The 12,814-nt window shown below is 46.3% G+C and overlaps 1 pseudogene; it reads right to left on the bottom strand.

Moving 5' to 3' along the window:
• Positions 1-521: 521 nt before the first annotated feature.
• Positions 522-1,139, bottom strand: LOC140857980 (F-box protein At5g07610-like; annotated as a pseudogene).
• Positions 1,140-12,814: the final 11,675 nt, after the last annotated feature.

The following is a 12,814-nucleotide window of genomic DNA, read 5'->3' as shown; positions in this document are numbered from 1 at the left end:
CAACTCCAAGGTCGGAAAATAAGCATGATAGGAAATAGAGCTTGATATCCTGCACAAGCATTGACAAATCTGAGGCAAAGCCTCAGCTTTGCACCGACTTCAAGCCGCCAACCTACTCGACCATGTGGGTGATTCTTAGAATCTCCCAATAGCTTTCAGAAAGTGGGCACGATCCACAACTGACATCAATGACTAACAACCTTAATTCATGAGTTAGTGGGCAGATTTTCTATCCTAATAGTCTGTCAGATTGAGATCTAGCAACCTAAGGATTAGGGGCTAAACAGTCTATCCGACTCTGGCATAATAGCCTATAGCCTCTACCTCTATATAAAGAGATAATAAAGGGATCCTCAGATAAGCTCAACTCTTTAGAGCATCCTACTATTTTTAAGCTTTGGCTAACTTAAGCATCGGAAGGTTTCTGATAAGAAAAACCCTGACAAGAGCCGACTTCTTTTGAAGGTTTCCTCTTTGGCATCTCGATTCCTGAACGGCGTCCATCCTCAGTCATATCAACATCAAACTGTAGTCTTGTAGGAATAATCATTTTGAAGGATATAATAGCAGTGGGGGAGATGGGGATCAAAAGCCAAGTCTAGAGGCTGGAATCCTGTAGTTGATGAAGGGATGGAGGCCCATTCCCTAGTGACGTGGTTGCAGACACAGTAGTAGTAGCATGGGTTTGAAACCAAATGCTCAATGTCATTTGATGATACGAGGATCAATCCGTTGCAGCACTAAACTATCTCTCAAGCTTTATGAGGTGGTAAGAAATCCAGAGCCTACCAATGAAATCCTCATCAATTGATTATAGGCTAACAATGTAAAAAGTTCTCAATACTGATCTGTTCTTGTAAAACTCCACATCATGCAAGAAGACACCAAATATGGTAAGTGGCAACTTCTTCTCATATACAGTAGAAATTGGAGGTGAGGGTAGGCCATGATTTTGAGACACAATTAAATTGAAGGGTTGATTTGGCTGGCAGTTGGGATAGGATCTCCATGAAGACATCTTGGGCAATTTGGCTATAGGTCGATGTTATCTGAGATGATCCATCATCAGTCCTAGAAGGGAACTTGTTTTGCTTGGAGTAAAAAATAGGCAAAGAACAAAAGAGGAACATATTTTTCATGGGTTATAGGTCCAGTAGATAGACAGGAGATTCATGAGGCAAAAATTTTAACAAGTGATTGCATGTTAAATTAATGCTCTACTTTTGGAAGATTGTTGATAGAGAAATTGTTTGTGTCAAGAAAGAGATGAGGCAAAGAATAGAAGTGTAGTTTTAAGTGGGTTACAGTATAGTTGGCCGGGGATACAAGAGGTTGGAACTAAAAAAGTAATGGCACATTTGTCGAGCACACCAGAGATTGGACCTGGCACTAAGATGATGTTTGCCTATGGGTCCTATAGAATATTTTGTATTTTGACTTCTTGGGCTGAACTTAGACTAGAATGGTGTGATTGCCCACTTGTACCAAAAAAAAGGGTGATGGCACATCAGATGCAAGCTTCATGATTGAGAATAGTCAATTTAGTATTTAGAGCAAGGAATAACATGTGTTGTAGTGCTATATACTCGAAGAGAAATATATTTGAAAGATATGCTAAAATAAAATCTAACTCACAGTCTCAAAGATGGCAATTTCAGCTGATCCATTAGATATCCGACCCGATCCAAATAGAGCAGGTTTTACCCAATCCAATTAAATAGGTTTGGATCGGATATGGATAATAGTATATCCCATCCTGAATCCAATCCGATATAACCTTAATCTAAAGCCCTCTTTCAAAATTATAATTAGTTTATATATTTACATGATGTGTTCCTTATCCAACCTGACCCTCTTTATCTATCCAATCTGATCCAATCCCTCATATCTATCCAACTCGCATCTCTATTTGATCCAACCTGAGACAAATAGAGGATGGGTATGAGTATAGGATTTTTAATTACAGGATGGATACGGATGTTGGCCAACCCAACCTATATCCAACACATTGCTATCTCTACACAATCCTTTAGACTGCTAAAGATTTTTTACTTTTATTACCAAAAACAAGATTTGTGACTTTCGTAATTTAAAAACATGAGACAATGTTATTTGCCCACATGTAGGAGCCATCTCTTGATCGACAAGATCTTCATCTTTTGTTGAATGATCTCAAGTGCCCAAAATTTCTTACTTATATCATCCTAACCTATAAGAGAGCTACATCTAAGACTACAAATGGGTCAAGTTGGCCTATGACCCGACCTATTTAGACCCGATTCGACCCATGTTAAAGGACCTATGGGGCTGGGTTAGATTCTAAAATTGAATTCGTTCCATTTTTCAAGTCTGATATAGGTTTACTAAATTCGGACCCCAAAACAACTCGAACTCATTTAGATTTGTAGCTTTATACATTTTATCATAATGCTTTAGATGAATATATGATTGGATTTAGACCACATGTCAATATCAAGTCTTGGTCTTTTCTCTTGAGCTTCAAGTGGGTCTTTTTTTTTTTTGCAAGGGTGGTGGGGATGTACTTGAATGTAGTTAATGCAGTATGTGGTGCCACCTTGATTTTTAGTCTGAAGATGTTGTCCACCTCCTCTCCTTCCTATGCGATTTTAAATCAAAGCATGATGGCTTCTAATTGATATATCTTTTAATGAATATACTGCATGCAGTATTGGAATGTCAGAGGACCTAGTAATATATTTTCAAATGTTTTAGATTATTAACATTGTCTATCAAATGCATATTTCTTCTAAGTTAAACTATTTAAAAGTTTTGTTTGGTTGCAGAGGAAGTGAGGGAGAAGGCGTTTAGGAAGAAATCTTCTCCCAGTTAAATAAATGAACTTAGAGAGAGAGAAAAATAAAGTTTAGTGGAAAGATACATATAGGTTTATAGATCATTGACATGGTTAAGAAACGGGCATGGCAGTATTCTGAGATTATAGACCTGTTGGTGCAGAATCCCGTCGAAGTCGGAGAAGCTGGAGCTGGGATGATCGCGGCCACCACCGAGACCTGCAAAGAAAGTCTAAACCGGAGTTGGAGGTGCTCCGGTAAGACCCTCCAACGCTCAAGTCAGTACTCTGCTTCAACAGAAATGGAGTGCTCGAGCGGAAAATTTGGCAGAGTTTCGAGATAGAGTTTTTAGCTTAGAAAAGAACGTATCTGGGGATCCTTATTTATAGACGGAGAGCGTAACTGACTGACAGCGATGTCTGTAACCGTCTGGAAGTGGGCCATTCAGAGACGTGCGGAGTTTGTTACGGAGAGTAGTGGCATCAGAGGTCACCCAGGGCCACGTGGAGCTTGCTGCGGAGAGTGAAGTGGTGTCCGTTGTCGTGACTTGCCAGAGAGTGGTGGAGCTGCATGAAATTCATTACAGAAAGTGGAGCAGGGTGACGGCTCTTATCATGGCTTGTCAGAGAGTTCGGATCCGTCGATTGAAGCTCGACCGGGATGCCTGATGGAGCAGAATAGCTCTTCACATCGTCGTTCTAGGAGAGGCTCGGATGTTCTGAGGTCGTTGATGTTTCAGGCGGGAGTCACCTGCCGTAGGAGCTCAGATGGAGATTTTCTATTGACGGAGTCCGGGAAAGTCCAATCGCTAGGGAAGTCCATCTGAGATTTATCAGATGTGGAGGCTCATTCGAAGATCGTCCGCTGGGGAAGCCCGATTTTATGGGGAGCCTGGTAGGAGGTCGGTCGGCGATGGACTTCGGATAGCGCTGGGGAGGCTCGGCAGACATCGGAGGTGATTGGCCATCGCAGGGACCCAGCTACTGGAGCTCGTCCGTCATGGAAGCTCGTCCGAAATTCATCCGCTGGAGAAGTTTGAACGGGATCCGGTTCTCGCGAGAGGTCGAAAGGGGACCGTTTGTTGTAGGAGCTCGGGCGAGGATCAATTGTCGTGGAAAATTGGAGTAGTGTCCCGTTGTAGAAGTTCGTCCGAAATCCTCTCGCTACGGAGTAGCTCGGCTGAGGTCTACCTGTAACAGAAGTTCGAAAAAATTTTGTTCATAGTAGAGGCTCGAATGGAATTTGCTTACAGTAGACGTTTGGGGTAGACAGCCCACTGTAGGTGTTCGGAGTAGACCGTTCGTAGTAGAAGTTCGGCTCTCGTGGGAGCTTGATTAGGATCCGGAGGGTGGTCGATCACTGTAAAAATTTGAGTGGAGTCTGATTACCATAGAACTCTCATTGTCGGGGAAGCTCGGACACTGACGAAGTCCGAAAGAAGTTCGGGGGGTAGTTGGTTGCTGTAGAAGGTCGGCTGACAGTGAGCCCCAGAGGACCTTCGGGGCGGCCCGATGGATGAATGCAGAAGTTCATTGTCGGAGAAGTCCAGATGATCGAGGAGGTTCGGAGAGGCACCATGCACAAGGTCGGGAGCCGGAAGAGCGCAGGAAGGATCAGTCCTCTACAAGCTTCGGCCGGGGGGGGTATTTTATACCCAACACCAGTCCCCCTACTTTCGAGTTTGGGCTATGAATGAAGGAAGTACAAAAAAATTCTCATGATCGAAGCTGTCCCCCTCGATTTCCATGCTTGGTGGTTGCCAGATATTTTGACGATCGGCACGCTGGTATTGGAGCCTTTTCGAAAAAGATTTCTTCTTTTTGGAATTCTCGCCGGGGCGTGGCCCCAGGTACGGTGCCATAATGGTGTTACTAATTGTCAGCCACCTTCAGCCGTTTGCCACGGTGAGATCCTGTGGTGTTACTAATGGTGTTACTAATTGCCGCCATCCGAACTTGAGCCGCCTCCTGCTTTTCTTCTAACAAGTCGAGGTTGGCCTTAAGATCCTGTGGGTTGCACTGTTCGTCGAACGCCACGACTCGTGCTGACGGAAGCTTAAGTTCTATTGGGATCACGGCTTCTGTTCCAAAAGCTAAGGCAAAGGAGGTCTCCCCCGTGGGCAATCTCTGAGTAGTCCGGTATGCCCATAACATATGATAGAGCTCGTCAGCCCAAGTTTCTTTTGCCTTTTCAAGTCTCGCTTTGATGCCTTACAACAGAGTCCGGTTAGTCACCTCGACCTCGCCATTTGCTTGAGGATGGGCCACCGAAGTGAAGTTGTGGGAGATGTTTAGGTCCTCACAAAATTCAGCAAACTTTGCTCCAGTAAATTATCGCTCATTATCAGTAATGAGGGTTCTGGATAAGCCAAACCTACAGACAATCGACTTCCAGACGAAGTCCTGTACTTTAGCTTCCGTGATTTTTGCCAAAAGTTCAGCTTCAACCCACTTGATGAAATAGTCTATTGCCATCAGGAGGAACTTTCGCTGCCCCGATGCCATGAAAAAAGGTCCGAGGATATCCATCCCCCATTGCGCGAACAGCCATGGGGCACTCAATGGTGTAAGTTCGGAGGCAGGTTGCCTTTGTACATTGGCATATCTCTGACACCGATCACATCTTCGGACATATTCGACGGAGTCATGGTACATGGTAGGCCAGTAATAACCTTGCCGGAGCAGTTTATGGGATAAAGACCTGACCCCCAAGTGATTTTCACAGACTCCCTCATGTACCTCCCTCAAGGCAAAGTTGGCTTCGGAAGGCTGGAGATATTTCAAAAGGGGTAAAGAGTATGACCTCTTGTATAGCTTGCCTTCGTAGAGAATATATCGGGAGGCCTGGTTCTTAAGCTTTCGAGCCTCTTTTGCATCAAGAGGAAGAACCCCATCTTTGAGGTACGCAACTAGTGGGTCGATCCAACTAGGTTCGTAGCTGATCTCCATCATAGACCGTGATTCTTCCGTGCTTGGGCACTTCAGAACCTCGAAGAAGACTTGGGCAGTTCGGTCGGAGCCAGCGTAGCCAACTTGGAGAGAAGGTCAGCCCTGGCATTTTTCGATCTCGGGATCTGCCTGATGTTGAAGCTGCCGAAGGTGGGGATGATCTCTCTTACCCTCTCGAGATATCTAGCCATACTATCATCCCGAGCCTCGTAATTTCCACTGACCTGTCCTACTACTAATTGAGAATCACTGTAGGCTTGAAGCCGATCTACTTCTAATTCTTTGGCGACCTTTAGTCCTGTAATCAGAGCTTCATATTCTGCTCCGTTATATGTTACGGAGAACTCGAAGCACAGTGCATACTCCACGACAATTCCATCTGGATTGACCAAGATCAGGCTCGCGCCTGCGCCTGACATGTTGGAGGAACCATCCACGTAGAGGGCCCAAGAACCATCAGGGAGATCGGCTCTTTCGTCGAGGGAGTTCGGCCGGAGCCCTGGATTATCGGCTTCATCTTGTCCAAGTTCGGCCTCCTCTGGGATAGTGCATTCCACCATGAAGTCTGCTAATATCTGGGCTTTGATCGCTGGTCGAGGTCGATAGTTGATGTTGAACTCCGTGAGCTCGACTGCCTATTTCGCGATTCTTTCAGAGGCATCCGCTCGATGCAGAACCATCTTGATCGGCTGGTCGGTGAGCAGTGTTATGGTGTGTCCTTGAAAGTAAGGTCGGAGCCTTCGAGCTGCAATCAACAAGATGTAAGTTAGTTTCTCTAACTTAGTATACCTGGTTTCGACGTCTCTCAATACTCGGCTTATGTAGTAGATCGGCCGTTGAATTTTCGCTTCTTCCTTAATCAGAACTACAGTGAGGGCCATAGGGGAAACCGTCAGGTATAGGAATAATTCCTCTCCAAGCTCAGGTTTTGCCAATAATGGTGATGAGCTGAGGTAGTTCTTCAGCTCTTCGAATGCCTGCTGACATCCAATGGTCCAACAAAAGTTCTTGGGCTGCTTGAGGGTCCGAAAGAAAGATAAGCATCGCTCGGCCGATCTCGAGATGAAGCGATTTAGAGCCGCTACTTTTCTGGTGAGGCGCTGAATCTCCTTTATCGACCTTGGGGCAGTCATCTCCTGGATGGCGTGAATCTTTTTCGGATTTGCCTCGATCCCGCACTCTGATACCATGAAGCCCAAGAATTTTTTTGAGGTTACTCCAAAAGCATCTTTGGCTGGGTTCAACTTCATCTTGTATTTTTGAAGGGCGCTGAAGGTCTCCTCAAGGTCGGCGATGTGGTTCACCGAGGATCTGCTCTTTACGAGTATGTCATCCACGTAGACCTCCATGTTGTGGCCGATCTGCTCTTTGAAGATCTTATTCACTAGCCGCTGATATGTCGCCCCTGCATTTTTGAGGCCAAAAGGCATGACCCTGTAACAATAAAGGCCACAGTTAGTTATAAAAGTGGTTTTTTCTTTGTCCTCTGGCGCCATCCTGATCTGATTGTAGCCGGAGAATGCATCCATGAAGGTGAGAAGCTCGTGGCCCGAGGTTGCATCTACTAGTTGGTCGATCCTGGGCAGAGGGTAACTGTCCTTCGGGTAGGTTTTATTCAATTTTTTGAAGTCTATACACATCCTCCATTTACCGCTCGCCTTCTTAACCAAGACCACATTGGAAACTCAGCTCGGATAGTTGACCTCTCTGATGAACCCGATCTTTAGGAGTTTATCAACCTCCTCGGCTATTGCCACCTATCTCTCCGATGCATGACTTTGAACTTTTTCCTTCATCGACCGGTGTTTGGGATCGACGGTCAGGCGGTGCTGCATAACTTCAGCATCGATCCCTGGCATGTCCGTCAGAATCCAAGCAAAAACATCTGCATTCTTTTGCAAAAAATTGATAAGCTGTGTCCGCACCTCTTTCCCCAAGTTGGAGCCGATCTTCACCATGTATTCCTCATTCCCATCATTCAAAGGAATTGAGACAAGATCTTCCATTGGCCCACCCCGTTCTTCTGTCAGGTCATCGCGGGTGTCCAATCCATCAACCGGACAGGGGTCAGGCTGACCACTTCTTTGCAGGGCTATATTATAGCAGTGCCTTGCCAGGGCTTGATCTCCCTTGACTTCTTCGACCCCCTAGTTAGTAGGAAATTTTAATTTCAGATGGTAGGTTGATACCACAGCCCGGAGGGCATTGAGGCCAGGTCGGCCGAGGATTGCGTTGTAGGCTGATAGTGCCTTCACCACCAAAAAATTCACCAGAGCCCTGGATTGTCTTGGATATTGACCTGCAACTACAGTCAAAGTTATTACTCCATCCATCGGGATAGCATCGTCGGTAAACCCTACTAAAGGAGAGCTAATCGGCCCCAAACGACCGTCAGGGATGGATATTTTTGAGAAGATGTCGTAAAATAAAATATCAGTCGAGCTTCCACTATCAACAAGAATGCGGCGTACATCATAATCAGCAATATTTAAAGAAACTACAACCGCATCATTATGGGGGAACTGGATCTCTCGGGCATCTTCTTCAGTAAAGGTTATGGGTCCTTCAGTCCTTTGCCACTTGGGCAGTCCGATCGATCCACTGGCCGCTCCCTTCCGAGGCTCTCCAGAGATGGTGCAGACGATCCCGATTGGAGGCCGATTTTCATGTTGTTCTTCCCTCCTCGGCGGTGCCGGTCGTGGTAGGGTCCTCGGTCGATTCTCCCTACCTTCAGGTCGGTGTCGGATGGATCTGTCGACCACTATTGCCGGAGGAGGGGGAGGGGCCTGAAAAATCGGGGGCGAGGTTAGAGCTTGAGATCTGGCCGTGGAGGTTAGAGATCGCCTGGTGGATGCCTTGCGGGGAGGCATCGGGTGAAGATCTAGTAGAGGGAGGAGAAGAGGATGTCGAAGAAGATGATCGGAATCAGTCCAGTTGAGCACTCCTTTAAGAATAAGGGTACCGCAAAGACACAGCACCCTTCCTCTAGCACCAATTCTGTTGGTGCAAAATTCCGTCGAAGTCGGAGAAGCTGGAGCTGGGATGACCGCGGCCGCCACCGGGACCTGCAAAGAAAGTCTAAACCGGAGTTGGGGGTGCTCCGGTAAGACCTTCTGATGCTCAAGTCAGTACTCTGCTTCAACAGAAATGGAGTGCTCGAGCGGAAAATTTGACAGAAGTGGTGGAGCTTGCTGCGGAGAGTGGAGTGGTGTCCGTTGTCGTGACTTACCAGAGAGTGGTGGAGCTACGTGGAATCCATTGCAGAGAGTGGAGCAGGGTGACGGCTCTTGTCGTGGCTTGTCAGAGAGTTCGGATCCGTCGGTTGAAGCTCGATCGGGATGCCTGATGGAGCAGAATGGCTCTTCACATCGTCATTCTGGGAGAGGCTCGAATGTTTCGAGGTCGCTGACATTTCAGGCGGAAGTCACCTGCCGCAGGAGCTCGGATGGAGATTTTCTATTGGCAGAGTCCGAGGAAGTCCGATCGCTAGAAAAGTCTGTCTGGGATTTATCTGATGTGGAGGCTCATCCGAAGATCGTCCGCTGGGGAAGCCCGATTTTATGGGGAGCCTAGTAGGAGGTCGGTCGGCGATGGACTTCGGATAGCACTGGGGAGGCTCGGCAGACATCGGGGGCGATTGGCCATCGCAGGGACCCAGCTGCTGGAGCTCGTCTGTTATGGAAGCTTGTCCGGAATCCATCCACTGGAGAAGTTCGGACGGGATCCGATTCTCGTGAGAGGTCGAAAGGGGGCCGTTTGTTGTAGGAGCTCGGGCGAGGACCAGTTGTCGTGGAAAATCGAAGTAGTGTCCTGTTGTAGAAGTTCGTCTGGAATCCCCTCACTACATAGTAGCTCGACTGAGGTCTACCTATAACAGAAGTTCGAAAAAATTTTGTTCATAGTAGAGGCTCGAATGGAATTTGCTTACAGTAGATGTTTTGGGTAGACAGCCCACTGTAGGTGTTCGGAGTAGACCGTTCGTAGTAGAAGTTCGACTCTCGTGGGAGCCCGATTAGGATCCGGGGGGTGGTCGACCGTCATAGAAACTCGGGTGGAGTCTGGTTACCGTAGAACTCTCATTGTCGGGGAAGCTCAGACGCTGACGAAGTTCGAAAGAAGTTCGAGGGGTAGTTGGTTGCTGTAGAAGGTCGGCTGATAGTGAGCCCCAGAGGGCCTTCGGGGCGGCCCGATGGACGAATGCAGAAGTTTATTGTCGGAGAAGTTCGGACGATCGAGGAGGTTCGGAGAGGTGCCACGCACAAGGTCAGGAGCCGGATGAGCGCAGGAAGGATCAGTCCTTTACAAGCTTCGGTCGGGGGGGGGGTATTTTATACCCAACAAGACCTGTATCCAAATTGGATCCGAATTTTTTGGATTGGAGCTGAGTTATATATAAACCTGATCCGATCCGAATAATCCATTGGGATAAAACTTTTGTCTATGGACCCAACCTGACCTGACTTAATCTTCTATTAAGTTGGGTCTAGGTCCAATATTAAGATCCGATCAAGGATCGATCGAGGTCACTCATGATCTAGTCCAAGCTGAACCATTTGCACCCTAGCTACATCTCTTTCGATACAAAGCTTCAAAGGAACCATTTGGATGCTAGCTTGATAACTATATATTCATATTATAAGAATTGCTGGCTAAGATTAAGGGATGAAATAGAAAAAATACAGCAAATCCCACTTATCCCTACAGATAATGAGCACTATTATGTCACCACAGTTTTCCTTTTGCATCTCTTCAAGTGGAAAAAAAGACTAAATTTTTCATCTTAAAATAAAGAGAATAAAATAGATAAAAACCTTTTGATACTCTTGTTCTTTTCCTTTGCACATAATTCAAATCAATCTCCACTTTCTCATTGTGAAGTTCTTAGTTTAGAGGAAAAACAATAAAAAAGCAAAACAAACGGTTGAGGAGTGATACATCACCCACACCGAAGACATGTGCCAGGGGGAGATCCGTGATGAAATATGCATAGTCATCACCACAGTACCAATCGAAGGTAGATGAGTACAATCTCAGTGCTAGATATGTCATCCTGAAACTGTGGAACAAGCTACGCCAAAGAAAATCATTCAATACATCATAAAGCAATGGACATCACTTCAGATCCCATCGATCCTCACTCTCTCACGGACTGTTTTGGATGAAGCTCCCACAATAGTTGGTGGAAAACCCTGTTGATCTTGCTTCAGACCCCACCAATCCTAATTTTGGCCGTCAACCCTTGCTTTGGCTGTCGATTTTAGCTTCGATCATAGGTCCTTAGCCACTGGCATTAAAGCGACAACCAGGCATCAAACAACAATCCTAGAAAGATCCTGACCCTAACATCATCCTCATCCGAAGGACCCCCCATCGATCCTCACCTTCAACCGTGGGCTACATTCTCTTCAACTATCATTGGCTACCATGCTTAGAAGAGTCAACCACTACGCCATCACATCAAGTCACATCACTACGTGGGACCATACCACTTTAATGGCTGGCTATGTGCCAGGTGAGGTCACATCAAATCAAGCTACTCCGAAAGTGCCTGACTACATGTTAGACAAGATAACGTCTACCACCAAAGTTCAAGCCGGGAAGAATTATTACTTGGACCATGCCCAGATAGACCACTCAAATCCCATGATGGATAACGCACCAAAATAATCCTTGTATTTCACAAATCCGAACATCATGAGTGGTACGAACGAAGAGGTTAGAATGGTCTCCCATCATTTTTTCTCTTATGGCTCTCGTCTTCCTATAAATAGAGATAAAAAAGGAACCCTCTAGGTACACACACTCATGCCTTGCAGCCCTCTCACTCTCCTTCCCACCTATTCTAATTTTTTGACTTGACCATCAAAGGATCCTCATCAGAGCCAACTCTGGCCAGGACTTGTTTCGCAAGACTAATCACGTCGGTGACTCCCAATCGACTCCAGCCACTCCAACTAGAGCTGAAAATCTGTAGCAACATATTGACACTAGAAAAAAGACTAAAACCCACTTTTGAGAAAGAACAAGAGGTCCACACCATGGTGCCATGTAAAGAAGCATCCTCCCATCGTTCCAACACCATCAACTCCTAGTCGATGGAGAACTTTACTAATCAACAGGCCCAGGTGCCGCCCTCGGAGGCTCCACCCCCACCAGAAATAGCGATCAATGTGGAGCAGTTTAACTTGCTGGTTCGGCAAGTTCAAAATTTGACTACTGCCATCCAAACAATGTAGCAGGGCAATCCAACACTACTGGCCACTATACTATTAGAACAACTTTAGATCCCCCCGCAAGGCCCTGAGTTGGGGGGACAAACTCGGCAAAGCCACCCCCGAGTGCCAAAGCTCAAGATGCGGTGATCCCCAAGTCCTCACTCTGGGTACAACTCCACCCCAAGCCGATCCCACTCGTCATATTCATAAGCGTATCCTTCTCGGGATGCAGAAATTGACCGCAGGCTTCACGACATGAATCAGCAGAACGAGACCCTTCGTAACCAGGCCCCAGCATAAGATGATGGCTACAACAATGATCTACTATTCAGTGCCCAAATCATGCAAGAACCGCTCCCTATTTACTTCAAGATGCCATAATTGGAGAGCAACACAGGGTCACTGATCCCGTGGATCACTTGGAGAGCTTCAAAGCTATGATGCCTCTCCACAAAGCCACCGATATTGTCCCATACCGAGCCTTCCTATCCATCCTAAAGGATGTGACTCAGCACTAGTATTTGAGCTTGAAGCCTAGAACCATCCACTCATTGGACCAGATGAGTCGCTTGTTCATGACTTATTTCATCAGTGGCAGGAGGCAGTGCAACTGATCGAATTTGTTGATCAACATCAAGTAGAAGGAAGAAAAATCGCTCCGATCTTATCTCGACCATTTTAACATGGTCATCCTGAAAATTCATGACCTAGATTAGTCAATCGCAATGATCATCCTGAAAGGCGGATTTTTGAATAATAGTCTCCGATACTCGCTGGAGAAGACCTACTCTCATGACTGATAAATACATCAAATATGACACAAAAAATATTTAAAATT

The sequence above is a fragment of the Elaeis guineensis genome, chromosome 5 (assembly GCF_000442705.2).
Source record: "Elaeis guineensis isolate ETL-2024a chromosome 5, EG11, whole genome shotgun sequence".
Taxonomy (NCBI): domain Eukaryota; kingdom Viridiplantae; phylum Streptophyta; class Magnoliopsida; order Arecales; family Arecaceae; genus Elaeis; species Elaeis guineensis.
This window is presented reverse-complemented; position numbering and strand designations above follow the sequence as displayed.